Below are 26,902 nucleotides of genomic sequence, written 5' to 3'. Positions count from 1 at the left end.
TTTTTTGTTTCACTTGAAATATTTAAAACGTTTTCCTGTTCTGAAATTGAAAACATTTCTTTTACTTATATGGTTTTTTATGATCACTGAGGTGAAGAATTTTCATTAAATGCCTAAGTATTCGTATAAAAATCTTAAAATATTACTTCCTTGAGTATATAGTTTAATTGCACATCTTTTTCATCAGGTGAATGCGCTGTTACAAGTTTCCTGGTTCGTCTTCTACATAAATTGATAAAAAAAATGGTATGTCAATTGCTATTCGCCCGTGACACTTTACAAAGGAACTTTCGTAATGAATATAGCCAAATTGCACCGGTAAGAAAAAGCATGCTCCTACGTTGTCTCGCAAAACCTGAATTGTACTTTTAATTGAAGGGTTCATACTTCGGTGCTGTTATCAAGGTAATTGCGGCAGGTTTTAAGTGAAAATATACTTAATAAATATTCTTTCTTTACAGTGCTCCAGATATTGACATTTCGTTAAGAATGTTGAACTGAGGTATTGGATAATTTATTACAAAACGATCTTGCAGCACCCGCACAATCCATGAATTGAAGATTAAAAGATGTTTTTAAATAAATGTAAGGCGATTGTAATAATATTGGATTCTAAAACGGTGTCGTGTTCCGGTTTGTCACCTAATTCAGAAAATTTGATTAGTTTCGGTACATCGGAGACAAATAAATTCATTATTCTTTCTAAATTACATTTTATTTATAGGTAAAACAATCAGTTACTTTTCGAGGGTCTTTGGTAAAAACCTTGACGTCCTCTGTGTTCCTCCTGTCTCTTAACGAAAATTGTTTGGATTTTTTGCATTTCCTGTTTACCTAGAAACTTTTAAAATATCAGTAACATATGCCTTTCAAATTAAGTTTACGAGTTATACGAGTTGACGTACACAGGACATTATGATATTAAAGGTTTTGGTTTGATCCTTCCAGGAAACGTGATTAATATTTTTGACGTTTATTTTTACCTGGTGAATCTTAATGGATTCAATGAAAATGGCACATAGATAAATTGATCTACGAAGAGATTATACCTACAGATGTCGAACAGACAAAATTGGAATCGAGTAATTTATCAAAAAAATAACGAACTAATTTCAATATTGTATTGGACCGTCAGAGATAAGCTAAGACAAATATGCAACAGTTAAGAATGTGACCTAGCAGTTCCACGTTACAAATAATAATTTGAGAGAATACATTATGATCGAGCAATTTATCATATCGTACACTCTCACTAGGTACCACGGTGCGGTGGCGGACTCGCGGCGGCTACGTGTACGCACACGCGGCGCTGTTCTTGTACAACTCAGCGAAAATATTTGTTAGTCAAAACGACACACTACACGGATAATGACTAGATTTATTGTAACACTGCACAGATTTATTATAGCACCTTCACTTTTGCTAGAATATGACAACATTGATTGCGAATGATTTATAATATTTTGCTGGATAACCGACCTGGATAAATTCGAACGAAGGACGACGCGGCCAAAATACGTCTATAAAAGTATATCTACTGTTTTTCATATAATGTTGTAATTACATTTCATAAAATGTAAATAGTCTGCAATTCCCATGAAATCACAAATTGAGGCAATAAATATCAAACATAACTGTAATAAATTTAATATACCTGGTAGCAGATGAAACGCCTAGTTGTTAGTTACAACGCAAACGATTAACATAACTTTAGAGATATCTTAGACGCTTTCAACTAGACAATTTAATGTATGCAAGAATTTCACTAACGCAGATAACCCGGTGAGAAGCAAAACAAAACAAATCATCATCATGTTCGCCACTGTTACATTAGACAGCACGTTTGACGCATTAGGAAAGTGCTTGCTCGCCAATTCAACGCTTCGATTCCAACTCAGAACAAATAATCGTGATTACACAATAAATATTCGTGTATGGTATTTTCAAGTGTGTTTGTTCTTTTTCTTTTGCATTGAAACACAATAAAAGTTTCCATAGTTGTTTTATTACCCAGCAAATCTTCCGCATTTTATATACAATGTAGGGTCAAACAAGGTTTCACATTAAATTCAGTCTGTGGTAATACGAAACAAATTCTAAGTGTTTATAAACTCTTCAATGTAGAAAAATTAGAATCACAAATGCGAGTTAATATTAACGGCATGTGCGAGACATAAGTCAGTCGAAAGCGGGAAGTTTATCCACATTATTTATGCGACGGGATTGACACCTGCAACCCGATGGTGCACCATTCACGCCGATCCTGCCTCGGTTGTTACACTGATGCACATTTGTGATAAATTAGATACGCCACACTCGAGAACCAATCTCGGAGACTCGCAATCAGTTTTGCGAAATGCTTGTTTCCTCGTAAATTGTCAGTGGATTAGGTGCCGCGAAATATTACTCCGAGCAAACAGCGAGCCATGCGGTGACGTTTGTGTTGACAGATTGTATGAAAATGTCAGAAAACAACAACATTCAGATTTAATAATTGTGACTCTGTCTTCTGTGGTAATACCCGCGCCGGTAAACGGGTTGCTTATTACGCGTACAATCAATTATACGATTATAAATCGGTTTGCAATTAAAGTACAGCCTTCCAGGATTATCTAAATTAAACCTTCAAGTAAGTAGTGTATTTCCCGCGGTCAAAATATAGAGAGGTGGATAGAATAGATCAATTCAGCAAATTAATTTCTTTAACATGCTGCAGTGTACTGCCACGGAGAGAACTGGTATTGATTTAAAGATAACTTATTGATAAATAGCAAGTCGAGATTCGTATCATTTAATTATACAGAACAGATAAGATGGAAGGTTTCCGAACAAAATGATTGATTTTTTGCCAACAGATTATGGCGAAACCTACTTACCGGTGTTTATTTGTGCACTTAAACTACATACGTCACATGAAACAGTTTTAATATAGTACATCATATATAGAGGTAATATTATTGTTCTGATTAAAACCGATACACCTACAGTACATTTTGTATTTTTTTTATCTATACGCATACATGCATATCTAATATACTAATTGCAAAAGCAACAATGATTCATACATTTTAATAAACTGAAATGCTTAAACATTATTTCGTTTAAATCGATATTTTGTCGAGTCTACTTTGTGGTTTTAAAAAATCGATTAAATCGGTCGATAGTGGTTGGCAAATTAGACGGTAAGCGCAATTTCACTTATGATTAATTTGCTAACATAATGACAAAGATTGAGCGCCGTGAGTTGAACGCTCTCTATTTTAAATACCTGCCTCATTCTGCTTCACTCACGTGAATTAATAGTGTGTTCTAGGATTTCTTGTGTTTTTTTCTAAACTTGAATCTGTCTCGGTTCGCTACTTTAGTTGAATCGTTGAGAAAACCATTTTAAGACTAGAATACAACTTTAAACTACTACGATAGAACTACGCCAATATTTCAGTTTAAAGTGGTCAAACCAAAGTCAATAAATATATTGGTACTCGTATAAACGTAATACATTAATGAGCAATTCCCTGAAGCAATAATCGATCTGCCGTTAAGATTATTCCGAAATACAAATTATTGAAAGAACTTCGAACGTTTTTGAGAATAACAAAGAGTTTAACATTAAGGAAACTGTACTTGGACAAAACTGGCAATTCACACAAAACAGACAAGTTTCACGATTCTCAGAAATAATTTATTGTGACTGTCCTTGACGAAAAAATATCTTTATGTAGCCTAACATAGTCATAATAAAGGCTTTAATTTGAACAAAAAAGTTTAAAAATGTCCACGTCAATGACAAATAGGTTTTACCGATTTTCAAGCTTACGTGTGCATTGTGGTTACTTCTCCTGACGAAACGAAGGCTGATAAAAACTATAAATTTAGAAAAGAGTAACAAGAAACATGACATGTTTAAACGAGCAATCAGTGTAGCAAACTTGTTCAGTGCTCAAACTTCAACAAGGATGTTAGAGGCAAGTGATAATTAAAGAGACATCTGAACGAATTTAATGGAACTTTCACTGATGTTTCATCTCTGTTTTGACATCGCCAAATTCAAACCAATATTACGCTTTTAAACGCTATATTACGAGTGCATATATACTTTCTATTGCGGAAAGCATACATGTCTAACAAATAAAAGAACAAAAAATACTGTTAACCAGACTATTCTACAAGGAAGATTCCAAAATATAAATCACTTTCTTATTTTCGTACTCATACATCTACCTATCTATAGTTAAGCTTTTACTAAATTGACCAATGAAAATATTACATCTACATTTTTCAGATAAAAACCTTATAAATTAGTTACTGTTGAGAAAGATTATCTGAAGTCTTAGTTGTACATGGTTATTTTGAAGCAAATGCGCGCGAATGTTAAGATTGGGTCACAACAACTTTCTATGCCTAATACACGTGCGATTACAGGAAAATTAACAAGTAATATGCGAGTACTTTATGAAGTCGTGATCGAACTCTTGCTAAAGTGGTGTAAGCAAACAAATTAGTTGAACGAGATGTGATGTGATCTAAAGCGTGCAACTGATCAACTGACCTCGACCCGACAGAGGCGAGAAATTGAAAACATGCTCCACTTAACCTGGATACTGAGTCCATTAGGCTATTAGAGTAAGCGCATCAATATCATCTCATTTCATTAAATGTGCACTATCTGTTGCCCAACTAATACACCTTTAATATTGTACACTCAATAAATGTTCCAAAACAGTGCCCATACGCACTGGCTATAGATACGCGGATGATGGACATTTCCGTAGTATTAGAATATGGTGAATTTATGAGCTTTCTTAATTACAAGCACGGAACTATCAACTACAAACTTTATGGTTGTCAGCTAGCTCATTTTCCGTAATAACTTCTGTAATGTATCTACATAAAACATGTACTTTCGCGTTTGAGATATAAATCGAATCTTTAGCATCCATTTACATTAAACCTACCATCTATGATAAAGTACGTCTGAATTATAAACAGCACATATCTGGGCGGGAAATTAAATTTATTTTCATTACAGCTATAGTTCACTAAGGTCCATGGCTTCACCAAACCGTCTTTAAGAAATGTCTATCGTTTTATTATAAACATGTTTTTATCCATGACCACAAATCTGATTAATATTTTAATGAGATTTAGAATTAATTTATTTCATCTAACTAGTTTTCTAATGAAAAAGAGAGATGCGGTAGTTTGTCTTACAACAATACCGTGGTGTTAAAAAGAAATGACCTACAAAAGTCTATGGGTTTTCCTAGTATTGACTTGTTAATAAAAAGTGTTTCAGATAGACGTCGGTCGGCCCAGTAGCGTGTAACTAATTAGAGGGGCTTTTTAAATAGATTACTTTTGCTTCTTTTCACATCATTTTTTGCAATAAATGTGGTCAGAAGTTTTTTTGTCTATTAATATCATACTTATATGTTTTTAGTAAGAACCGATACAGATAAAATGTTTCTTTCAGAATGAACGTATGCTCTGAGTATAGAAATGGGACCGGGGAATCAAATGAATACTCAGTATCCTAATAGATTTATCAACATATATTAGAACGTTATTAAGATTTATAGCTGTTAGCTAGTTCTTATTCACTTTCGTGCGTCTCAACATTACGCTTACAATATACGGGGAAAATGTACTACTATTCCTAAATTGAAAGGCCAGTTTTGTCGAAAGTGTGTAAACACGGGGTTATGTGCTTTATATAATATAATCTATAATGAAACATCTTTTCCTCAACCCTTTGAATCTCAACGGGATTCATGTTAATTTTATGCTCTATCATTCTGAAATGTTACTAACGCTCGCTACTTATAGATCAGGGGACTATTATGTACTATGCTGTACAATGTTTTCTCTCTTAGATAACAATGATTAACACGTAATATCAATGCAGCAATGTAATGAATAATGACAATCCATTTGACGTACGCCTTTTAAGTCACAAACGAAGATGTTCCCTCATTACAAATATTCCTCTAGCTGACGTCACCTGAATCATCTGCAATTGATGGACACAGGCCAATGATGATGATGATGATGAGTTGTTTGAAATACGAGGTATTTCGGAAAGATCTAGAGCATTTATTTTATTAAGATAGTCATAGAGCGCTTAAATGAAAACATATAACATGTAGGTGTATAATAATGATTAGTGTAGCGATTAACACGCACTACGACGCTGAGTGTAAACGACAACATTAAATAAATTTCCGTGTTTCCGCATAAGGGTTTTATTTTAAATCTCGTAATTTTATTTTAATTGTACCTTTTTAATGAAGCCGGTCGCGGAAATTTTTGGTTACAGCTAAGTTCCGCTACGAAAAAGTTTTACAGCAATAGGTCATTTACTTTTACATTTTATAATATTGTAGTAAAATATTGTCAACAAAGATAAGTTATTAATAACTGAAAATTAAATTAGAAATATACTAGTACCATAAAAGTGATATTTGTATATTGGGGTGATCCTTAAAACGAAAGAATTGTATTCTAAGCTGCGTTGTATTATCCCGGGGTAGCAATGGGTTCACATTATGACCTAGAGTCGGGATATAGCGGAACTTTTATACGGACAAATACACGGACAATAGCTAGTTTAAGATACAGGGAGATATGCGCGAGGCACACGTGGAGCGCACGCTATTATCTAGTACATAATGTGACGTGGCACGACAGCGGTCAAACTGGTCAATCATAAACAAAAAACTCGAACAGGATTTCTATAATCCGAGACGTGATTAATGCGGAAAAATGTCAATGACAAAAGGAGACGTAGGCCTTTGGTAAACACGTGCAAAAACACTGGCATGTTCTGTTCACTGTCATGACGAGGCGCGCCGCGGGACAAGTGTAGCGCCGGCGCTTGCTGTCTCTATTCGAAAATTCGGTGAAATTAATTAATTAATAATTATTTTTTGGACCACACAATATTTCCTATTGACTTATGTTTATGAAAAGATTTCCTTCCATCTTTAGATAAAATAGGTCCCTTTTTGTATGTTTATTTAAATTTATTCACGAGTTTTTACTATTATCGTATTATAATTTAAAAGCCGCATGACACTTATGCCTTCATCGCGCGTTATCATATTTTTAATGAACCTATGCAGGAGCGCGGAGCGTTGATGTCTTTTGTATGATGAAGTACATAAAGCGCTATATATTTAGTAAAACAGCGAATAACGGTTAATTTATTTCTTATTATGTGTATATTTAGTAGTAGTAGTAGTCTTATTATGTGTATATTTAGTAAGATATAGCTTCTAGTGTCTTGTGTTTTATATTAGAGGATAGTAACAAAAAAAAATCAAGTAAGTATCACATTTTGTCATTTGAGAGGTGTCTCATTATAGCGTATGTAGAGGCATGAATCTATCGTTGCTCTAGATATATAAAATTAAAATGATACCTGGAAACGCGCTCAGGCTGAAGGTAGTTCCGTATCAATTGACGTCCGGCAAACCTTCGACATTTCCGAACAAACACAGTTGAATCACCCGCTCGGGACACGGCGCGGGTCGCGGAGGCTGTGGGCGCGCGGGGGGCGGCGCGGGCCGGGGGGGTGCGCGCCGCAGCGTGCGAACATACGCCCGCGAGGTCGGTGTCTTTTTACTCGCATTACCTCCTGACATTCGAACTTAATGGAGTTGCCTTATTGAAATTTAAGCAGAACGACTACCGACGTAATGGAATAAAATTAGGTTATCGTAACGAGAAAACGGTCTTCGAGTGGCCATCTTTAAGCTCTCGACGGCCCAATAGGAATTCGAAACATTTAGCAGAGGCAGCGCGCTTCAGAAAGCTACTCGTCTCGCTCGCGACGCGGCCGCGGAGCGTTCGCGAGAAAAGAATAGATATAGGAACGCGCTCCTATCGGCGAATAGTCATTGTTCTTGGCCGTAATGGAACAAAATAAAGACAGAACAGCGGTTTTCGTGACTGCGAGACGAAACTATCGAAGTGACGAGTGCGAGCGAGAAAGAAAATAAGGTTTTTAGGGTCGATGGCCGAGCGAAGGAACTTAAAATTGGATTTTCTTAAGAAATATGCTTCATTTAGGACACGTCTATCATAATCTCAAATGTTGTGTCAAGTCTCGATGTTTATTGATGTTTACACATTATACCTAATATTTATACATGTTTTTGATCGATTGCTGTAATGGTACAAACAATAATATTTTCTTTTCGATTCTTACAAGAATCTTGTTGGAACGCAAGCTATATTATAATTGAATAAATTATTAATTGTAAAAAGAGTGTCTTACCCTGTTGTTATGAATGGGAATGTATGTAAACTTTTAACTTGTCTGTGAGATAAAGATGAGATAAGAGTATGAATCAGTAACTAGTTCCCGTGCGTCCCGTGGGCACGTGACTTACACGTAGCGGGACCGCAGGTCTGTTCCTGCTCCCCCCTCCCCCCTCCCATGTTGCATGGTGCACTCGGAGGGGGGAGGGGGCAGCCCCTCCCCGGGCCGCGGGCGGCGCGCGGCGCACACGGACCGTTACGCCGGCGTCCTTGGCTGAGTTCTTTCTTGCGCGGGCGCAGCAGGTCGGTCTGAACTCGTTCCGCGCTGGCGGTACCACTGTGCACGTGTGCTTCCCTGTGTTGGTAATGTTACTATGTGTGCACTACTGCGTCCGTGTATGTCGCGCGTGTGTGAGTGCATTAGATTAGTCCTAACGGATATTACGGAATTTGTTAGATAAATACTTCAAATATGAAGTAGCGAGAAATATTAACACATACTTTATTTAGAACAAGTTATTTTTACCAATCAAATAAATGTGGAACAATTACCATTCAAGTACAGCACTGGCCACGTACCAGAGTAATTGCTTGCAGCAGGTTGACGCCCGCGTGTCTAATACGAATTATATTACAGAAATACATCTACGAGTTTTAATGACATTCTTTAGCACTCCTTAAGTATTTTTTTAAAATTCAAAAAGGTCTATGATATGCTCAAAGTCTCCTAGTTTATGAATCAGGTACTTGAGTCAATGCAATAAGCACAGGTACGTGATCAGCGCGACCCCTGTCCTAGCGGTGAAGCAGAGATTATGATCAGTTTTTATCACGTCACTAATGACATTTATCAATAAATTGCATTGTGCGCTTACGCAACGCGCTTTGTTACAACGTTGTATCATGTATTTGGTACACTCCACGACACAATTAGTATACACGACCTACTTGCACAGCCTTTAGATACGAGACGAATAAAGATTCCAAAAGCAACAATGGTTACGGTCATAACGATCTCGATATTGGAAAAGATACGTTTTTTAAGGTTTCATTGTTATTCTTTTATGTTGTTTTTTTCTTTTTCGAGCGTTGTATCGATACGTTTGTATTTACGAACGGGGTTTTCCTACACTTATAAAAAACGAGCGCGGGTTACATGCTAAACAGATGCTGCATATTTTTTATCCGCGTTTTTTACTAGTTTTACTATTTGAATAACAGTATTTTATATTATTTTTACTACTTTTAAGTTCTCCGATATGTATTATAATCTAAACGCAGCTAATACAAACTTATCTGGATCCAAATTTCAAAATACTGAATTATTTGGTTCAATCATCATCAATCATAGTAGATTTTTTGTTACAATCTATTGTATTGAAGCATATCTGGTCACTGCCGACGGAATGAGGGCCAGTTCATATGAGCGACTAGCTGACCCGCGCAACTTCGCTTGCGTCACTTAAGAGAGACTGGATCAAAATTTTCCCCGTTTTTGTAACATTTGTCGTTACTACTCCGCTCCTAATGGCCGTAGCGTGATGTTATATAGACTATAGCCTTCCTCGATAAATGGGCTATCTAACACTGAAAGAATTTTTCAAATCGGACCCGTAGTTCCTGAGATTAGCGCGTTCAAACAAACAAACAAACAAACAATCAAACAAACAAACAAACTCTTCAGCTTTATTATATTAGTATAGAAGTATAGATTAAACATATGGATTAGATGAACAATTTCGAGTAACTTTAAATTGACCAGCTTGCGAATATACTTAACTCCAAATTTCGAAACTCTACTAAAGGTCAACAATCACAACTAGAGACGATATGGCGTACTGCGGCGCCCGCCGCTACTTAAAACAATTACAACCGTCTTTAATTACATTTTGTTCTTATTACTGATTTTATTTTCGTAGTGGAAAGCTTTTAATGCGATGAGGCTAATATAGCGGTGCACTTATCGAACGTTGAGCAACGAGCAAGGACGATCACGCGGCCGCTGATCGGTACCATGCGGGGTTGTCGCAATCGCTACACAAGCTTCGATCAAGCGCCGCGCACGCCGGATCACAGCCAGCGTGCTTGCACCGCGCCGTCGCCGCGCCGCCACCGCGCCGCCGCCGCACCGCACGTCACCGCACTCACCGCCATGCCGCCGTCTGCAGGCTCTACCACCGACCGCCGCGTCATCCACGTTATGTACCACGCGTGCTATTTACCTACTACACGGAAATACTTCAAATTATAATTATATAAATATCACATTGTTTGATGCCGTAATACATTACTTATTGTTTATACATAATTCATTTATTTACGTCATTAAAAATTACAACAATATAGAGTCAGCCCAAGACTTGCTATCGAACGCCCATAAATGAAAACAAATTAAGGAAGTGATTATGTTAAGATAGTAGATAAATAGTAGAACGCCGACATTAGGCCGGTATATTATTCTTATACACTAATGTCGTATTAATAACAGTAAATTATGACGTTGCTAAATTATAAGGCTTCCCTTCGATAAATATACGCGTACAAAGGCACTGGCGGTATAAATCTCGTTTATGCGTCCACAAAGTACGAGTACCTTCAGGCGACGTGATCGGAACGAGCACGACCAGACTTATGGAACGTTCCCCATTTTACAAACAACGTGTAGGTACTAATGCCTCGCGTATTTGTAACAACTTAATCATTCCTCCACGGATCATGCGAGAATTTGTTTTCTGTGGAACGACATCGAGTCGTGCTCGTGCTATACGGAGCTATCGAATAATGCACCTTATATTTGTGAGTATAGATTTGAAAATAATAAAATGTAACGTTGGTAAAACATCATGCGCCTTACGTACCTATCGCTCCATGAATCAGATTAAAGTACTTACACACATTTATTAGACGCACACAGAGACGGCGCGCGGCGGCGCGGAGGTACCGCGTGCGCGTGTGTGCGTGCGCGCATGTGTGTGCACGGCGCGGCGCGCGTGTGTGCGTGCACTCACACACGCGCCGCCGGGAGGTTCAACGTACCAGTCGCCACTACGAGAGTTCCTTGTTCCACTTTACCACTGACACTATATTATTATTGTTCCAATGAAGTTTCCGATCCGAATCACTTTTAAGAGTCCTGATTTTTTTCTATTTTATTTAATAGAAGGAATTAATCTTAAGTTTTCCGACCTGTTTGTATTGTGAGCGTTGATTGTTAATTAGGTCATTGAATCAGCTTCATTGTACCTATTACGTTTAAAAGTAACGTTACATGTCAATGTTCAATTACAAACTTGACCTATATATGGCGAACAAATCATGATTATCGCAATAATAATGATCAGATAAACTCATAATACTTAATAATCATAAATCGGTTTTGACATTTAACAATCTCAATTTCATAATTCTCAGAACTTAACACAACCCGCAAACAATAGTTCCGATTTCCCTGTATCTGGTGACCTTGATAAATAACGAGCCAATTAAAAATATCAACCTCACATTAAAAAATAAGCTTTCAAATTATTTATGTCACTAACACCCTTAAATTTGCGTAAAATCTAAAATGACGCAAGTAACTTTGAAAACGCATTATTGTGCAAGTAACCTCTGCTCAGTACTTTAATGTGCACAGTATAAGTTTATTAGTGTAATAAGTCCTGGAGTTGTAAACGACTCGTAGTACAACGCGACCATTATATCTCGTTATTAATATAAATGTCAGTTAACGAGCCACAAAGGATAAACGTATGTTGAAGATAAATGCTAAGCAATTTATGAAGTTCCATTAAAAGCTGTGCAATGGAAAAGACATCAACGCGCGATTGCACGCCGCGCCGCTTGCAGTCTCTGCGATCATCCGTTTCCTATGTGTATATATTAATTAGCATTATAGTTATTCTTATATTATATAAGGCCTTATTACGTAAAGAGAATTTTCTGCTTAGATTTTTAAAATTATGTGTTCTGGAACAAAATGATATATTTGCAATATATAGTGAAGCCAAGAAAAGTTATGCTGCGAGACGAATAACAAAATTGTAATTATAGAATACTAAAAATAAACAGTTCCAACAGATTCTAGATATATTTGTTATTTGTGCTAATATTATAACTGTCCAATATTGGTATCTGTCCGAGCAAGATTTTGCGAACTACATAATACGTATAAATAGTACCTAACTGTGCGCAATACCACCTCGTAAAATTTTAAACAGGTTTTGCAACATGCCAACTTGTGTTTTTTTAACAGTCAGACACAAAGTTTTATTTCTTTTTTATGAACGTTATTAATAGTTGTGCTAAACGCATGCTAACATGTTTGTTTCAAACTAATAATGTAGTGTTGCGACAATGTTTAATTATAATATTGTTCAACGTCATAATTGAATATAATATATCTGTAGATGTTGGTCGATAAATTACCGAGAGCCGGTGTGCTGTCGTTCTAATTGTAATATTAGTTGGAGCAATGTTAGTAAGCAGGTCGAATAAATGGAGCAATCGTTAGTGATACATATGAAAGCACTCGAAAGCTCTCGTTATATAACCTTTAAGTGATTCAGTCGATAGGCATTGTTACAATCAGGCCTTGTATTTTTTACTCTGAAACCGACTTACTCATAGAATTAGAAGAAACATGTTTAAAGGCCGTTTAGATTGATAGCACGATTTAAGGTTGAATTGTTAACAATAGTGATCTTATAAACTTTTAAGCTATTAAAGCCTTTATGTCTTTCGGTGAAACTATTTTAACTTACAGTTAAATGTAATTGAAATGAAAACAGGTATATAAAAGTTCAATCCTTTCAATATTGAACAAAATTTTAAATAAATATATTGTCGGTTAGAAACAAACTGAACATAATACATTTGCCATGAGAGTTGAAATCCCAAGAGCTAACCTGAAATTTCTTTTGAATTAAAATTTAATTTTAATTTTACACAGTTTATTTGAGATCTTTTTATGTAAATTCAGACACTTTTTTAATGATGACATATTTAACTGTTATTAAATCGCCCAATATTCAATTATTTCGCATGGATTAGCCAATGGATAACTTTTTTACCCTCCGATGTGACTTTGTCGTGAGGTCAATAGATTAAATATTATGTAAATGTAATTAAAATTAATATTATATGTGATTAACCAACATCTACGTGTCATGTCGTTGGCAGCTGAGTATTTATTTAATGTCGTAGAAAACTCATATCTATACTAATAATATTATAAAGCTGAAGAGTTTGTTTGTTTGTTTGTTTGAACGCGCTAATCTCAGGAACTACTGGTCCGATTTGAAAAAATCTTTCAGTGTTAGATAGTCCTTTTATCACTAATCACTAATCACTAATCTATACTAATATTTAATATTATAAAGCTGAAGAGTTTGTTTGTTTGTTTGTTTGTTTGAACGCGCTAATCTCAGGAACTACTGGTCCGATTTGAAAAAATCTTTCAGTGTTAGATAGTCCTTTTATCGAGGAAGGCTATAGGCTACATATCATCACGCTACGACCAATAGGAGCAGAGTACCAGTAAAAATGTTACAAAAACGGGAAAAAAATTGCCTTTTAATGTCTCTTATGTGACGCAAGCGAAGTTGCGCGGGACAGCTAGTTTATGATATGACTGAATTAAACTTTAACATAGGTTATAAGTTCTAACACTTGTCATACAAATCAAGGCATATACGTACACTAGCTGACCCGCGCAACTTCGCTTGCGTCACATAAGAGAGAATGTGTCAAAATTGTCCCCGTTTTTGTAACATTTTTCACCCGTACTCTGCTCCTATTGGTAGTAGCGTGATGATATATAGCCTATAACCTTCCTCGATAAATGGACTATCTAACACTGAAAGAATTTTTGAAATCGGACCAGTAGTTCCTGAGATTAGCGCGTTCAAACAAACAAACAAACAAACAAACAAACTCTTCAGCTTTATAATATTAGTATAGATATAACTACAGTTTTATTACAATATATTGTAGAATTATTCCGCAATTTCCTTAAAGTTACACAACTGAAATACCTTAAGTCAATGGAGGTTCTTCTAAGGCTATCTACTCGCACAAGACGTTTGGTGGTAATTTATAATTATTATCGAGACACCATCACCTCTGACTTTTAAAAGTAATGTACGACAATGTGCATATACAGAAAAGATTGTCATTACACCTTGCATGAGACCCGAGAGTTCCTTAAGACAATTCTAGGTGGGATTTTCCTCTTGGAGATATAGAACAAATGTCATCCTATACCACCCTAAAACTAATTTAACAAAACTTTTTTCAAACTTTTTAATTGATAAAATCCAGAACTATGATTATTTTACCATTTTATCTATATGTATAGCCTACAAAAAAAGTAAAATGTAAGTAACTTGAAGTTAGTAACAGCGGCCTTTGGTAGAGAGTTTTTGTTAAAAACATCTAACGGGTTAATGAGTCTTTGAGCACCGTTTATAAGAAGCAAAAAAACCTCTATAAGAAAAGTCTAGCAAAGATTTGACGAGTAGTGGGTGGTTAACTGTTTTATAAATATATAAAATATGCAATGTCATTAAATACTTTAACTAAAATATTTAATAGTTACAGTAAATTTAAAAAATACGGAGAACTCACTTTTGTTGTATATAGTTAGATTTTAAATGTAAATAAAAAAATATTATTCGTTAAAAATACCAGTACATACCTACTTTAGATATCAACATGGTACTAAATCGTGAATGTTGCGATTTCCTTTTCTCTGCATCTGACAAACAAAGTCTTACGAAACAGGTACACATTGTCTACATTATTTGAATAACCAACAATTAATTACTTAAATGGGACCATAAAACATACTGACATTTTTACGCACATATAGTTCTTGTTGTGAATTCAAGATTGGTGTTATAGATATGCTTTAAAACACTAAAATTCTTGGTGCAGTAAATATTAATTGTATTTTAATAAGATATTAGTATATTGTAATATATGAGTCAATAAGTTTACTTTATAAAAAAGACATATGATTAGTTAATCCGATATTCATTTCAACTTGATTATTTATTCTAATGAAGTTATGCATATGAATTAATTAAGAACTGCATTCTTAGCGACGTCTGCCGAAGTTTGAAAGAACATGTTCATCGAAAACATACAAAATGTCAAAAACATTTCTTGTATACCTTCCGTTATGGTTGTAACATGTTACTCTGTTGATTACTTATCATTACAACTAAGAGACGCATCGAAACAAAATGTAATATAAAACTTGAATGCATAAACTTGCCATTTCCATTTTAAGCAAAAGAGGATATGAAACATCATCATCATTAAGATCGAGATATTTTTTATTGTAATGATTGATCGGAATCTGAGTCTTATTTGTATTTCAATACGATTGAATATTATTGAGTATGATTGCAGACTATGGCGAAAGCTGCAAACTATTAATGAAAGCAAACGTGTTTTGAGTGTTAGGTATAAACATTCTTTAACATCTAGCTTTAGGTCTCAAAAAAGCTAATTTAATACGAGTGTAGAATGTATTAGCCCGCGGTGGCCCACTGTGTAGCAACTATGTTAACTTAGCAAAAAGTGAAGTGTAGTAGCGTAAATAAAATAATAATAACTTTTATACGTACACAAATATATTCAGCTGCAGTTTTAAGTCTTACTTAGTATTCTATTTTTAGTTAATTGATGATAATGTAGACTAATTTTATTCTTATCAAATCGAATAATTTTCAAATTAGAGACGGGTATCCGAATACATTAATTAATTGTAATTTATTCTAGCATAGCGATTTTTAATTTTAATTTCCTTTACATTTATTTTTTTACGCTTGAAGTAGGCTTATGTTATATTTATAGCATTTTTTTAAATATCACACAAGAAATGTTGTGTTACTTGATTTGAAACTGTGATTCAACTCAAACATGTATTTAAAGATTAACTAAATGCGATGGTGGTACTCTGAAAGGTCAACGCAGGTTGTCTGTCTGCTTACACATGCCTGAAGAGCTATGCGATTTAGCGGACCGCCCGGTGCCCTGCCCTTGACTCTTGCCCTACGTTAACGGCATAAAATCATGGCCAGAACATCGACTTTATCATCTTCGGACGCGTCTGCGGTTATACTCACGATGTCAATATGCTGAGAAAATATTTTCAAAACGGCATACTTGTTATACAGCTATGACGCGAGTACCGAGATGGAGTAATTTTCACTTTGTTTTATAAAAGTAATAAAGTGGTTTTGAGATGAATTCATGTGGAAATTAGCGACCATAAATCGACCTAATTTATGTTGTTTTTTGCTATAAAGAAAACCGCGAAGCCGTATTAATTCGCGTTCAAGCCTTACTGGAACAAAAGCATTGTGTGCAAGTGGCTAGGTCGCGGTTGTTTTTTTTTTTTTTTTTTTTTTTTTTTTTTTTTTTTTTTTTTTTTTAAAAAGACAACTCCCGCACTAAGAATTGCTCTTGTGTCGCGGGGACTTTTACAAACATACAAACAACGGACACAAAGCACAACCAGACCCGAAGCAATTATTTGTGGATCGCACAAATAATTGCTCCGTGTGGGAATCGAACCCACGACCTCCCGTTGCAGTGGTATCGGCGTGGCGACCTAAACCACTGCGCCATGGAGGCAGTTATTGCCAGTATTAACATATCACGAAGGTATGAGGTCGAGTTCAGACAACAGGAACCATAACTTGATACGTTTTCAAGAAAAAAATATAAATCGACAATACAATAAGTGTCGAGCCACAATTGGCGCACAATAATGTCGATGGTGACAAGAGCGCAGCGCACAGGTGTAAATAGTTATTGTCCATCATTCATACAATTCTATTCATTAATTCAGTTCGTTGCAGATTCAATGAGCACCGGCGCGGACGACTATGGAGGTGCATAAAGACGAGATGACTTGCGATTGACTTTCACCTTCGTTGTAAAACCGTATGACGTTAACGTCATTTATAATTCTACAGGGAACCTTGGCAAATATTGACAATGACAAACTGTTTCTTCGTCAAAAATAGTGTAGAACTATAAAATTTTATGATGCTCACCTTTTAGTTTGATGCGACACTCGATGGTTTTATATCTGCAATAAAATAAATTTGACTGTTAATTGAATTTTGTCACGACACCGTATGAAATAAGATTAATTATTATTACAAAAATATTACTTCCGTTTGTGTATAAATGGAAGTAATACTACAAATATCTCAAGCTCCATATCAACTTATTGTATACGTTTATGCGGAAGTGATACGTAGGTCAGTATTTTCTTAAATAAAATACATTTAAAAATAATGTAAGTGGAGCATTTTACTTATTTAACAACAAATTATTCGACAAAAATATTTAACGCTACATTGCTATTTAAACTTGGTCGATAGTAATATTTTCGCGAAGGTTTTGTTGTTATAAAGCGTTGATTTGCGGCAGGATTGAGAGTAAATTGGGTTTTATTATCGAAAAGTATCGACGTTACGAGTTTCAAGGGAAGTTAACACCGTCTGCTTTCTACTCCACGTTATTATTGCCCATAACTGCAGTGTTCAAGGCATTGCTTCGTATTGAAAAAAACAATCAACACAAGGATAAAAAATAAGATGTTCATGTACCTAGGTATTAAGATTATGCAAAAGTTCAAAGACTTGTTAAATTGATTTGACTTATTAACTTGAGAATATTTCTGGACACTGGATTTGATTAGGAATGTGTCAGCCTTTATACGAGTATAACAATTTGATAGCGTAGATGACAATGTTCCGCTAAATAGGTAGGTATATGTATACATGTCCTCAGTTCCGTACCTTGTACAAAACACAGTAAGACCGTTTAGGTAGGTATTTATATTCGAATTAATGTGTGCGCGCATAAACGGGTGCATTAAATGTTAAAAGGTTGTTTGTTTAGTTGGAAACTGGTGCAAAACAAAAGTGGTGCAAACTACAGAACCAGTCCTACGACAGGAAGCGGCCTCGAGCCCGGCGCAGCGGCGGCCCCGCGCGCCCCCTCGCTGCCCCTCGCCGCCCCTCACCGCCCCTCGCCCCCTCACCTGCTGCGCGACCACCTGATCCAGACAAAGCGTGTCCTTCGCGTAGTGACGCATGCAAGTGCATTGCACTAATAATACCGACCGAGTCCTTTCCACGTCCGGTAGGCAACAAACCTTGCACAAACGAATAAGTGCACTATCATATGCTACTTGCGAGATCTTGCATAAAGCTGATCATATATATTGGTATCGATGGAAAACTCCGTTATATAATTGTTCGTGTTTGTTCTATTCTTATAAAATTAAATTAGATCTGTTTACCTGATATCTAACCTTTCTTTTGAAATATTTCTAAGCCGTATTCGTCTAAGTATGAAATATGTATTTTTTTTTTATTCTAATATTAGTTAGAGAAAAGCTTTTGATCTTAGCTTACCAGACGTAAACACTATGCAAGTATGTAGTGTCCGTGTAGGACGCATCTTATGAATATAATAGTGTGAAGATGTTCTCGGTCTTGTCTCGTCTCGTCGAAGTAGTTATGTCATGAAAACATGATTCATGCATACGATATTCAATTCAATGTTTCAACAATCGCAGAGGCACTTTCTTAGGGAAGGGTGGATACTCGTCATTGCTTTGTGCATACACAATAGTAGCACACACCCACAGTGTGTTCAGATGGAGATGTTATTCTAAAGCGTAACTTTGTATATTAACGAGCTACGAGTACTAAACGTAACATTCTATGTTCCAAAACAAATGAAGAGGGACTTATTTACATTTATTTTTAAAATAATATACACTTTATCAAATTATCACTTAAACCTCACTCAAGAACCTAAAATAATCGAGAAAGATTTTAACAAATTTAGAGATATAGATTCTGTGCGTGACTTTGCCCGCGTGAAAAGATTTCCTGAAATGAAAGCCTGAAAAGTATCCTATACTTATATTAATCCAGGTTATAAACTTTTTATATACCAAATAACATCAACATTCTTTCAGAAGTGATGATTTACTACCCTAAAGCCTTGAATCCAGACAAAAGGATGAACAATGACTGGTCGACTACATACGTAGGTAACTTATATCTAAAGCTGAATACCAGAGGGATCTGCAACACGTTCACAGTGCTGCTATTACCTAAAGTTCGACCAGCTGGCATTTTCTGACAAAGAAATCGGTTACTATCTATATAAATCGTGACTGAAACGTATCTCTAAATAGAATAGTTATTGTATAGAGAGTAAAATAACAATGTTGTTGATGCGCACGCGGCGGCGGCGGCGGAGCGGGCGCGCGGCTGCCGGCGCGGCACGAGCGCCCGACGCGGCACAAAGCCGCTCTGCGTAACAGGCGAGTCTCATCGGACCGCCCAAAGAAACGATCTCATAGAAAGTAGAGCAACTCATTTATTTATTCAGTGCAGCGGCGGGTGCGAGCGAGACGCCGCCGCGAAACTGGCTCATTAAAATAAAAATCCGATTTTTGAGTGCAACTCGCGCGAAGTGAAATAAAAGTTTCCGACGAAATTTGCTCGAGTTATTCCAAAAAAGGCGCGCGAAACGCCTCTGCGACGAGATCACAAGATACAAGTGCGAGGTGAAACCGACCGCAATAGCCTCCGACACACACGCGGCGTGCACAGCCTCACTCGCCACCGAGCCACCAACGCGCTTACTTTCATGCCAACGAACATCTATTAATAACTGATCGACTATGGCACTTGGCTAATACGCATGGGATACTAGTCACCACACTGAAAACATCCTTTTTATCGAACGTCATTATGCATTTCTTTTCCGCATTAATGACTGTTTTCACTCTAAGAACCGAGCCATTGTGTGAACATTACGCAGCCGGCGTTGCATTAAGCGCACGATATAATGCAGCTCTATAATCATAGTCACGAGTCACGTTATCCGCACCCGCATTTGCTATGTAAATAACACCATACACGACATTCCGCCGTTGAACGAAATATAAATCGTTTCTCATTTTACATCTATCGAGTATCGACTCGATCGAGTTCCACTTTAATTAACAAAAATATATTTATTGATTGCAAAAACATTCCACTCGTTTGTGTGGGCAAGCGTTCTGGTTTTGCATTCCGACGCCGCGCTGTAGCGTTGTGTACTGACCATCGCTATCATTATTTAAAGGATTTCCACACGTGATTTTCTCCATCAAAGTTCAGGTAAATCGAGTTGGTTTAAAGATTATAATCATGGTTTAATGAAAATCCAAACGCGAATTCGATTGTGAAAGTACTGACTACAATCCTGCCTAGCTGATGTATGTATAGCTTTTATGATTTACAGACTTGCGTCCATTTTATTCGGTAATGGTTCAGATTGCAGATAATGGCCAATAAAAATTATTTCGGACACAGAAGTCATTATCGTTAATAACATTTTGAAAAGCTTTAATTGGCAATGGCGCAATCGGGAAGTCCAATTTTCGAACATTTTATAGAGCAAGTAAGGCGTGTATCGGTATAGCGATAAAATTGAACGATAGATCCGAGGTTGTCCAGCGTCTGTCTAATTGCTCGAGAAATCACATATTTTTGGGAAAGTCACCGTAGGAAGATATTTACTCATGGCGATCAGTTCACAAGTTCAGAAATTATGCGCTAATCGTACGTTTCCCTCAATATGTTTATTATCCCACGTTGTGGTGTATGTGTGCATCTTGTTAAAAACATAATACCTGTGACGTCAATAGCTTTAGACTGAGAGACGAAAAAGTCAGCAATCATGGTTATCATGTGATGTTTATTTTAAAATATATTTTCGTGTGAGAATATTTTTTGAAAAAGGTTTTAAGTGAGGGCGTGCGGTGCGGCGTGGCGTGCCGATCACGCCGAGCCGCTCCGTCAGATCAAGTTGTCACGTCAATCATGTGGAGAAACGGACCTGCACTCGACTTACTTTTTAATTTACTTATACACTTTTTACTTTGGTACATATCGTTCAATTTTACGTGCCCATCTATAAAGGTTTGAAGCTCACTTAAGTTTTATCTCCGCGATGTAAAAGATATATCTCCCAGTCAATAGGGCTTTCGCTTATAAGCTATTAGCTCGGTGTTCGTGAAATTAAAAAACTAGTGACGTGAATTAGGTACAGTGTGAGATTGTCGTGAAATTAAAAACTTATTTACGTGAAGTAATAAATAAAATGGGTCCTCTATTCCGACTTAAAAACGTGTAAAGACAACTAATAACCGACATTTTAAACGGAAGTTAAGTATCCGACTGTGATAAAATATTTTTTATCAACGTATAACACTACAGCATGAGGTTTTTTCCAAAACGGAAATTGAAAGACTTTGAATCTTAGAAAATGACCAGGGGAAATTTCGGCCAGTGAAGACATCCTCAAATATCCTGCATCATTGTTCATACTGTCAAAAGAAAAATATGACGTGGCACTGCGTCGGTCACTGTACTTAGTTGTTCGGCCAAATGCCTCAAGATTTTCGCTGCAGTAGCTAAACAGTAGCCGAAATAAGTTTGTTTAAACACCATCCACCTCATCAGCGTTCAAACAACCATGTTGACAAATGTTAGTACCGTGACTTAAAGTGCAACTCGTTAAAAACCTGTTAATTTGTGTCACGATACTCGTAGTTTGATTCTTTAATAAAGCTTTTTAAAAGTAATAGTAAGTACGTATCTTCTAAATTAGGTGTGAAAAATGTTTGTTCACTGTACATTACACGTTTATGACATTATATCATGGTGTGTGCTAATCACCACTTCTTTCCATCCATTTACAAATATCTACTAATGAACGTATCAGAACCGCGATTACTCAGAAGTAACGGAAGACTTCCAGTTGAGTATAAATATTACTCTGAAAATTAGGAAAAAATATGTTCTTTTTTCGATATAAACCTTATAAATACTGTCAATAGTCATTCTGAGAATTAAGTAACTATAGGTAAAAGGTGACCCATTTAAAGAAGTTATACCAAAAGTGTGCTAGAACGGCAGCGGAGTACTTTTTCAAAATTTCAGTCTCTGCAAATAATTACAGGTTTATCTAACAAATAAAACGATGAAGAACCACAAACCTCATTGACGTGTCGGTATTATGTGTTCACGTATTTTGCTTAGACAATTCCGAGACAGCTCTACATTCATTTGAAATATTCACTTGTCAAAGCGCATTGTTTTAGAAGTGATTCATACTTCAAAATATGTAGTTTCTATGAAAATAAAAGAAGTGTAGAACTGAAAGCGACGCCGACGCCGCGACGTCGACGCCGCGCTGATATTTTGAGCCACGAGTGATACAAACGAAAGAGAAACGCTCCGCATGTTAATATCATAGATAATATGCGTGTTATGTTGCATATATTGCGTAACAAGGCCGTCTGCAACAATGTGTAGAAATTTATAATAGTTAATTAAGTAGGAATACATTAGCATCTTATCGTTGGCTAATCATCTAATTATAAGTTAAATTATTGACCACATGTTTATTTCTTATTTTGGTGGCGCCATCCTAGATGCCAATGTCACTTTCGTGTGTAATTGATCCTTCGTTTAGTACAATTGATCAACATGATAATAATATAGGTATAATCAATGAAATTTGAGAAAATTTTCTATAATGTCTCTAACATTGACAACTTAAGAGACGTCGATTTTGAATATTTAGAAATGTGTTATTTCCTCTGTTTATTAACTTACTTAAAACCAAATCACAATTTTCTCCCATTTTCATGCACCTTTAACCTCACAATATGTAAACACGACACATTACAAAGAGGTTGTGTATGATGACCATTCACATTACGGTGGTCGCTCGCCTCCGGCTGATGTCTTCCTCGTACTCTCCCCTTTATTATTGTCAAAGCTATCAAGATATCTCCCGAGACATAGTTATGTCTAATACGCCGCCATTAACCTGATCGCTCTACGTCAACGTTATAAATACCTACATTTTTATTTATACTATAATGATATATCATGACATTGCGGACACATCCGCGATCGCGCGCGATCAGGATCGGGCTAGTCACGAAGCGCTCTGTGATATAGATATAATGCACTTAACATTGTGTTGCGTCCGGCTAGTTGCATAATATCAACCGGTAGCTAGGTACTACCTGTCACAGCGCGGGAGTTACGTCGGCTGCCTACTGCCGTAATATTAAACAATAATTACTGCAGCTAAAAGGTCAGGAGACCGCAAGCAGAGCGCTCACTCTATTATGCGAGTAATAAACGCTCGGGGCATAAAGTTTAGGGCTCTATTAACGTCGATGCTGATTAAACCTTTTGCATACTAAACATTTATTATTTTACGCATTTAGAATTAAAATATAAGTACATTTAAACTTATTACAGCTATTTCAGATCTAGTAATAATGAAAATGCAATAATACCAACTTCACTTCGGTTTCCTCTTATATAGTCCTTTCATCTGATATTTAGTTGAAAGACGTTTCTTGTCTGACCAAAGTAGCCCATGTAAAAAAGCAACAAACAGTTTGATTGTACACATTTAACAAATTTGTGATACAAAGAAAGCTCTTTTCACCAAAATTTCAACATCACTTGTCGCAATTCATCACAGCTTTATCCAATCCGGCGTCGTAACGGTACCTCGGCTACTAACGAGTAGTATCTTTATCCTGTACTTGTAAGAGCTTTTTATATCACGATCATCTATACAAGTTATAGGTATCGCGTGGCCGTGGGCGGCTGCTCGGCTGCTCCGCTTCTGCATAATATCTAGGTGGATCGTAATGGCGAATTCCATTATGAGTGAGAGTGCTTGATTCAAGATAAGATACTAACTTTAAAGTCTATAGACGCATGTATGATACTACATTTGCCAATTAAACTTGGTACACATTGTAACGGCATGCATTATTTTTCAATATTCATATTTCAATATCGAATAAGCTAAGCAATAGACATTCTTTTTTAATAAATAAACGGATCTATTCAACCGCAAAGATAACCGGACTGCAATTTAATGCACGCCTATACATAATAGTGGATTGTAGGAAAAATCCATTAATCAAGTAGTCACTCTAGCCGTAGATTTATTAGCGTATTGAGATAGTAATAACATAAATAGATATATACGTATTATTACATTCTGATGCAAGTTTTCATTACCATGTGACTTTGTGAGATGAATATTTTTGCATACCAATAGACTCGCAACTACTATGGAATTAAATTTCACTTAACGAAATAGAGAGACAAATTATTTCATAGGAAAAACAATACTATTATTTAATAATTACATTACAGAAATACAAAGTAGCTGTTAAGATCGAAAAGGTCACAGAGACCACACTCGCTGTTGACCAAATATAACGAGAGAGGTTATTAATGACACTATTTTATGTTGATTACTGTGAGTATAAAGAATAACCTGCCTCAATAACCATTATAGTACCTAGATCAATACGTAGCTAAAGCTCTAACAACAATTATATCGCTACATTGTAAACTTGAGCATAATTCAACTATGTATAAATGATAATAGGTATGTGTCTATCATTACTACATAGTTGTATATGGTTTGGTATATCATTACTTATCGTATCAAGGTATTTATTGGAATTAAAATACCTTACCAATATAGATTACCAACAATGGTAGCTGTGCAGTAAGTCCGGTATAGAAACCTTTTTCAGGGAAAATTAACAAAACATAATACTTATGATACCATGTTTTGTTTGTTCCTTAATCTAGACCAGCCTACTCATGTACTCAGTCAGAAATGTTGCTTGTAAATAAAACGCCTTACGATACTTACTGTAATATATAAATATAAATACATAAAATCATGGACGTCATTGTAGCAGGAAGAGGCTAAAGAACGCTACTTGCTGAGATCCTTATAAACTTCTTTTGCTATTTTTACATCCGTACATCTTGAGTAATGTTTGTCTTAAACATAAATCTATGACGGCTATGTTTAAGTGCATAAGAATTAAGTATATTAAGTGCCAACATCTTATTTGTAACCGTACAACTTTATTGAAAATAAAGAAACAAAATAAAACAGCATTAAATATTTAAAGATTTCAACATTAAAATCAAGTAGCGATGCAAATCAAATTCGTGTATTGGTTTTTCATCTATCTTTGATGACCAATTTTATGAACAGATGAGTCAAACAGGTCGTCGGGCAAGTCATTTATTACTTCTTTTAATCTAGGCGATTTAATGATTTGACTTTGAATAATGAATTACAAAGTCGTGAACACTAAACCGTGATATTTAAGATAGATTTAAATTGTAGTGGACTAAAAACCTTATGTGAATGACACGTTATATATAATATTTTGTATATGAAAAGCACGTGATTAAATAAAGTGTTAACAAAATAGTATTTCTCAATATTTACTCGTAGTATCGCCTGTACATGGAGGTCTTAAACATGTATGTGCTACACGATTATTTCCGTCGCGTTTCTGAAAGTTTAACAGATAAGCTCTCTAATAAGACATTAAACTTAGACTGAAAGCTCAAAGAGTACAAAATTCACTGTCCAATACAAATATAATGTAAACATTTACTAAGTCTCGGTTCCTTATCGACAACTTATAATATACATATTTCAAACAACTTTTTTTTATTACTAAGTTAAAAGAAAAAAAAAGTTTAATATGTAGAGCCCGAATTAAGAAAACAGCGTTTGATGAAGGTTTATGAACAATTAGGAGCTAAACGTAGTCCAACGATCATGACCAATTATAATATATTCTCTAATGGTGAATCGCTCCCAATTACGTAGCTATCTCCATGTAGGCCGCGACGAGCAACGTTGCTGGGTACAGCCGTACAGGTGGCTCGTTCAAGCCCTTAATAGGTGCCAGTAACACCGTTTTTGGAATTTTTGTTAGTCTGCTCGTAAACTCATCGGCCAATTAATTAGAGCTTGTATCGTGACACATCAAGGTACTTGACGCACATAGAAGAGTTAATTTAAGACGACGTTTAATTTTATAGTTAACATCAATAGATGACTAATTGTTTGGTTTTATCTAAACACGTTCATTAGCATATTTTTTCTAGGAAATTGTGTTCCGTTTGTGAATAAATAAACGTAACCCGCGAGGTGTTTGTGCGCCACGCGCTAAGCCGCGGCCGCGCGCCGGCCACAACCGGATGTCCCTCGCCAAATGCACAATCACACTAACACAAACTCTCACGAATTTTTCTCCCAACGCTTTCACGTCTTCCACTAATTATTATCCACTTTATCGGGCATCTTCAATTTGATTTACGTCTAGCTCTTACACAGCTCAATTGGTACACTTTTTCTTTTCGGCGAGATAATTTAAGTGTGCATTAGATACGAGCGGTACCGGCACCGCGGCGCGGGCGCGATGGCGGCCTCCTTCCGCCGCGCATCACCACTCTTGTTGTACAAAACGCCAGCTAATTACTTACCGCCACACTCTGCCATTAAGTTATTACACATATAACCTAATGAGAATTTTGGGCTTAATTACATTTTTACTATTATTATTGATCGTTAGTCAAGTTTGAGACAGCAAATTAAATATTTAATTATAATGCAAAGTTAATATGTGGTTAAATATCAGGCTATCGAACTCCTCTCATATTTTATACAGGTTTTCTTT

The 26,902-nt window shown here is 36.0% G+C and overlaps 1 protein-coding gene across 1 annotated transcript in view; it reads right to left on the bottom strand.

Moving 5' to 3' along the window:
• Positions 1-26,902, bottom strand: part of LOC142982681 (uncharacterized) — a 59,665-nt gene that overhangs the window by 18,374 nt on the left and 14,389 nt on the right. Inside the window, exon 2 of the mRNA XM_076129316.1 lies at positions 17,331-17,365. The gene's annotated coding sequence lies outside the window, so the exon portion shown is untranslated. The remainder of the gene's footprint in view (positions 1-17,330; positions 17,366-26,902) is intronic.

Source organism: Anticarsia gemmatalis, chromosome 2 (genome assembly GCF_050436995.1).
Source record: "Anticarsia gemmatalis isolate Benzon Research Colony breed Stoneville strain chromosome 2, ilAntGemm2 primary, whole genome shotgun sequence".
NCBI lineage: Eukaryota > Metazoa > Arthropoda > Insecta > Lepidoptera > Erebidae > Anticarsia > Anticarsia gemmatalis.
This window is presented reverse-complemented; position numbering and strand designations above follow the sequence as displayed.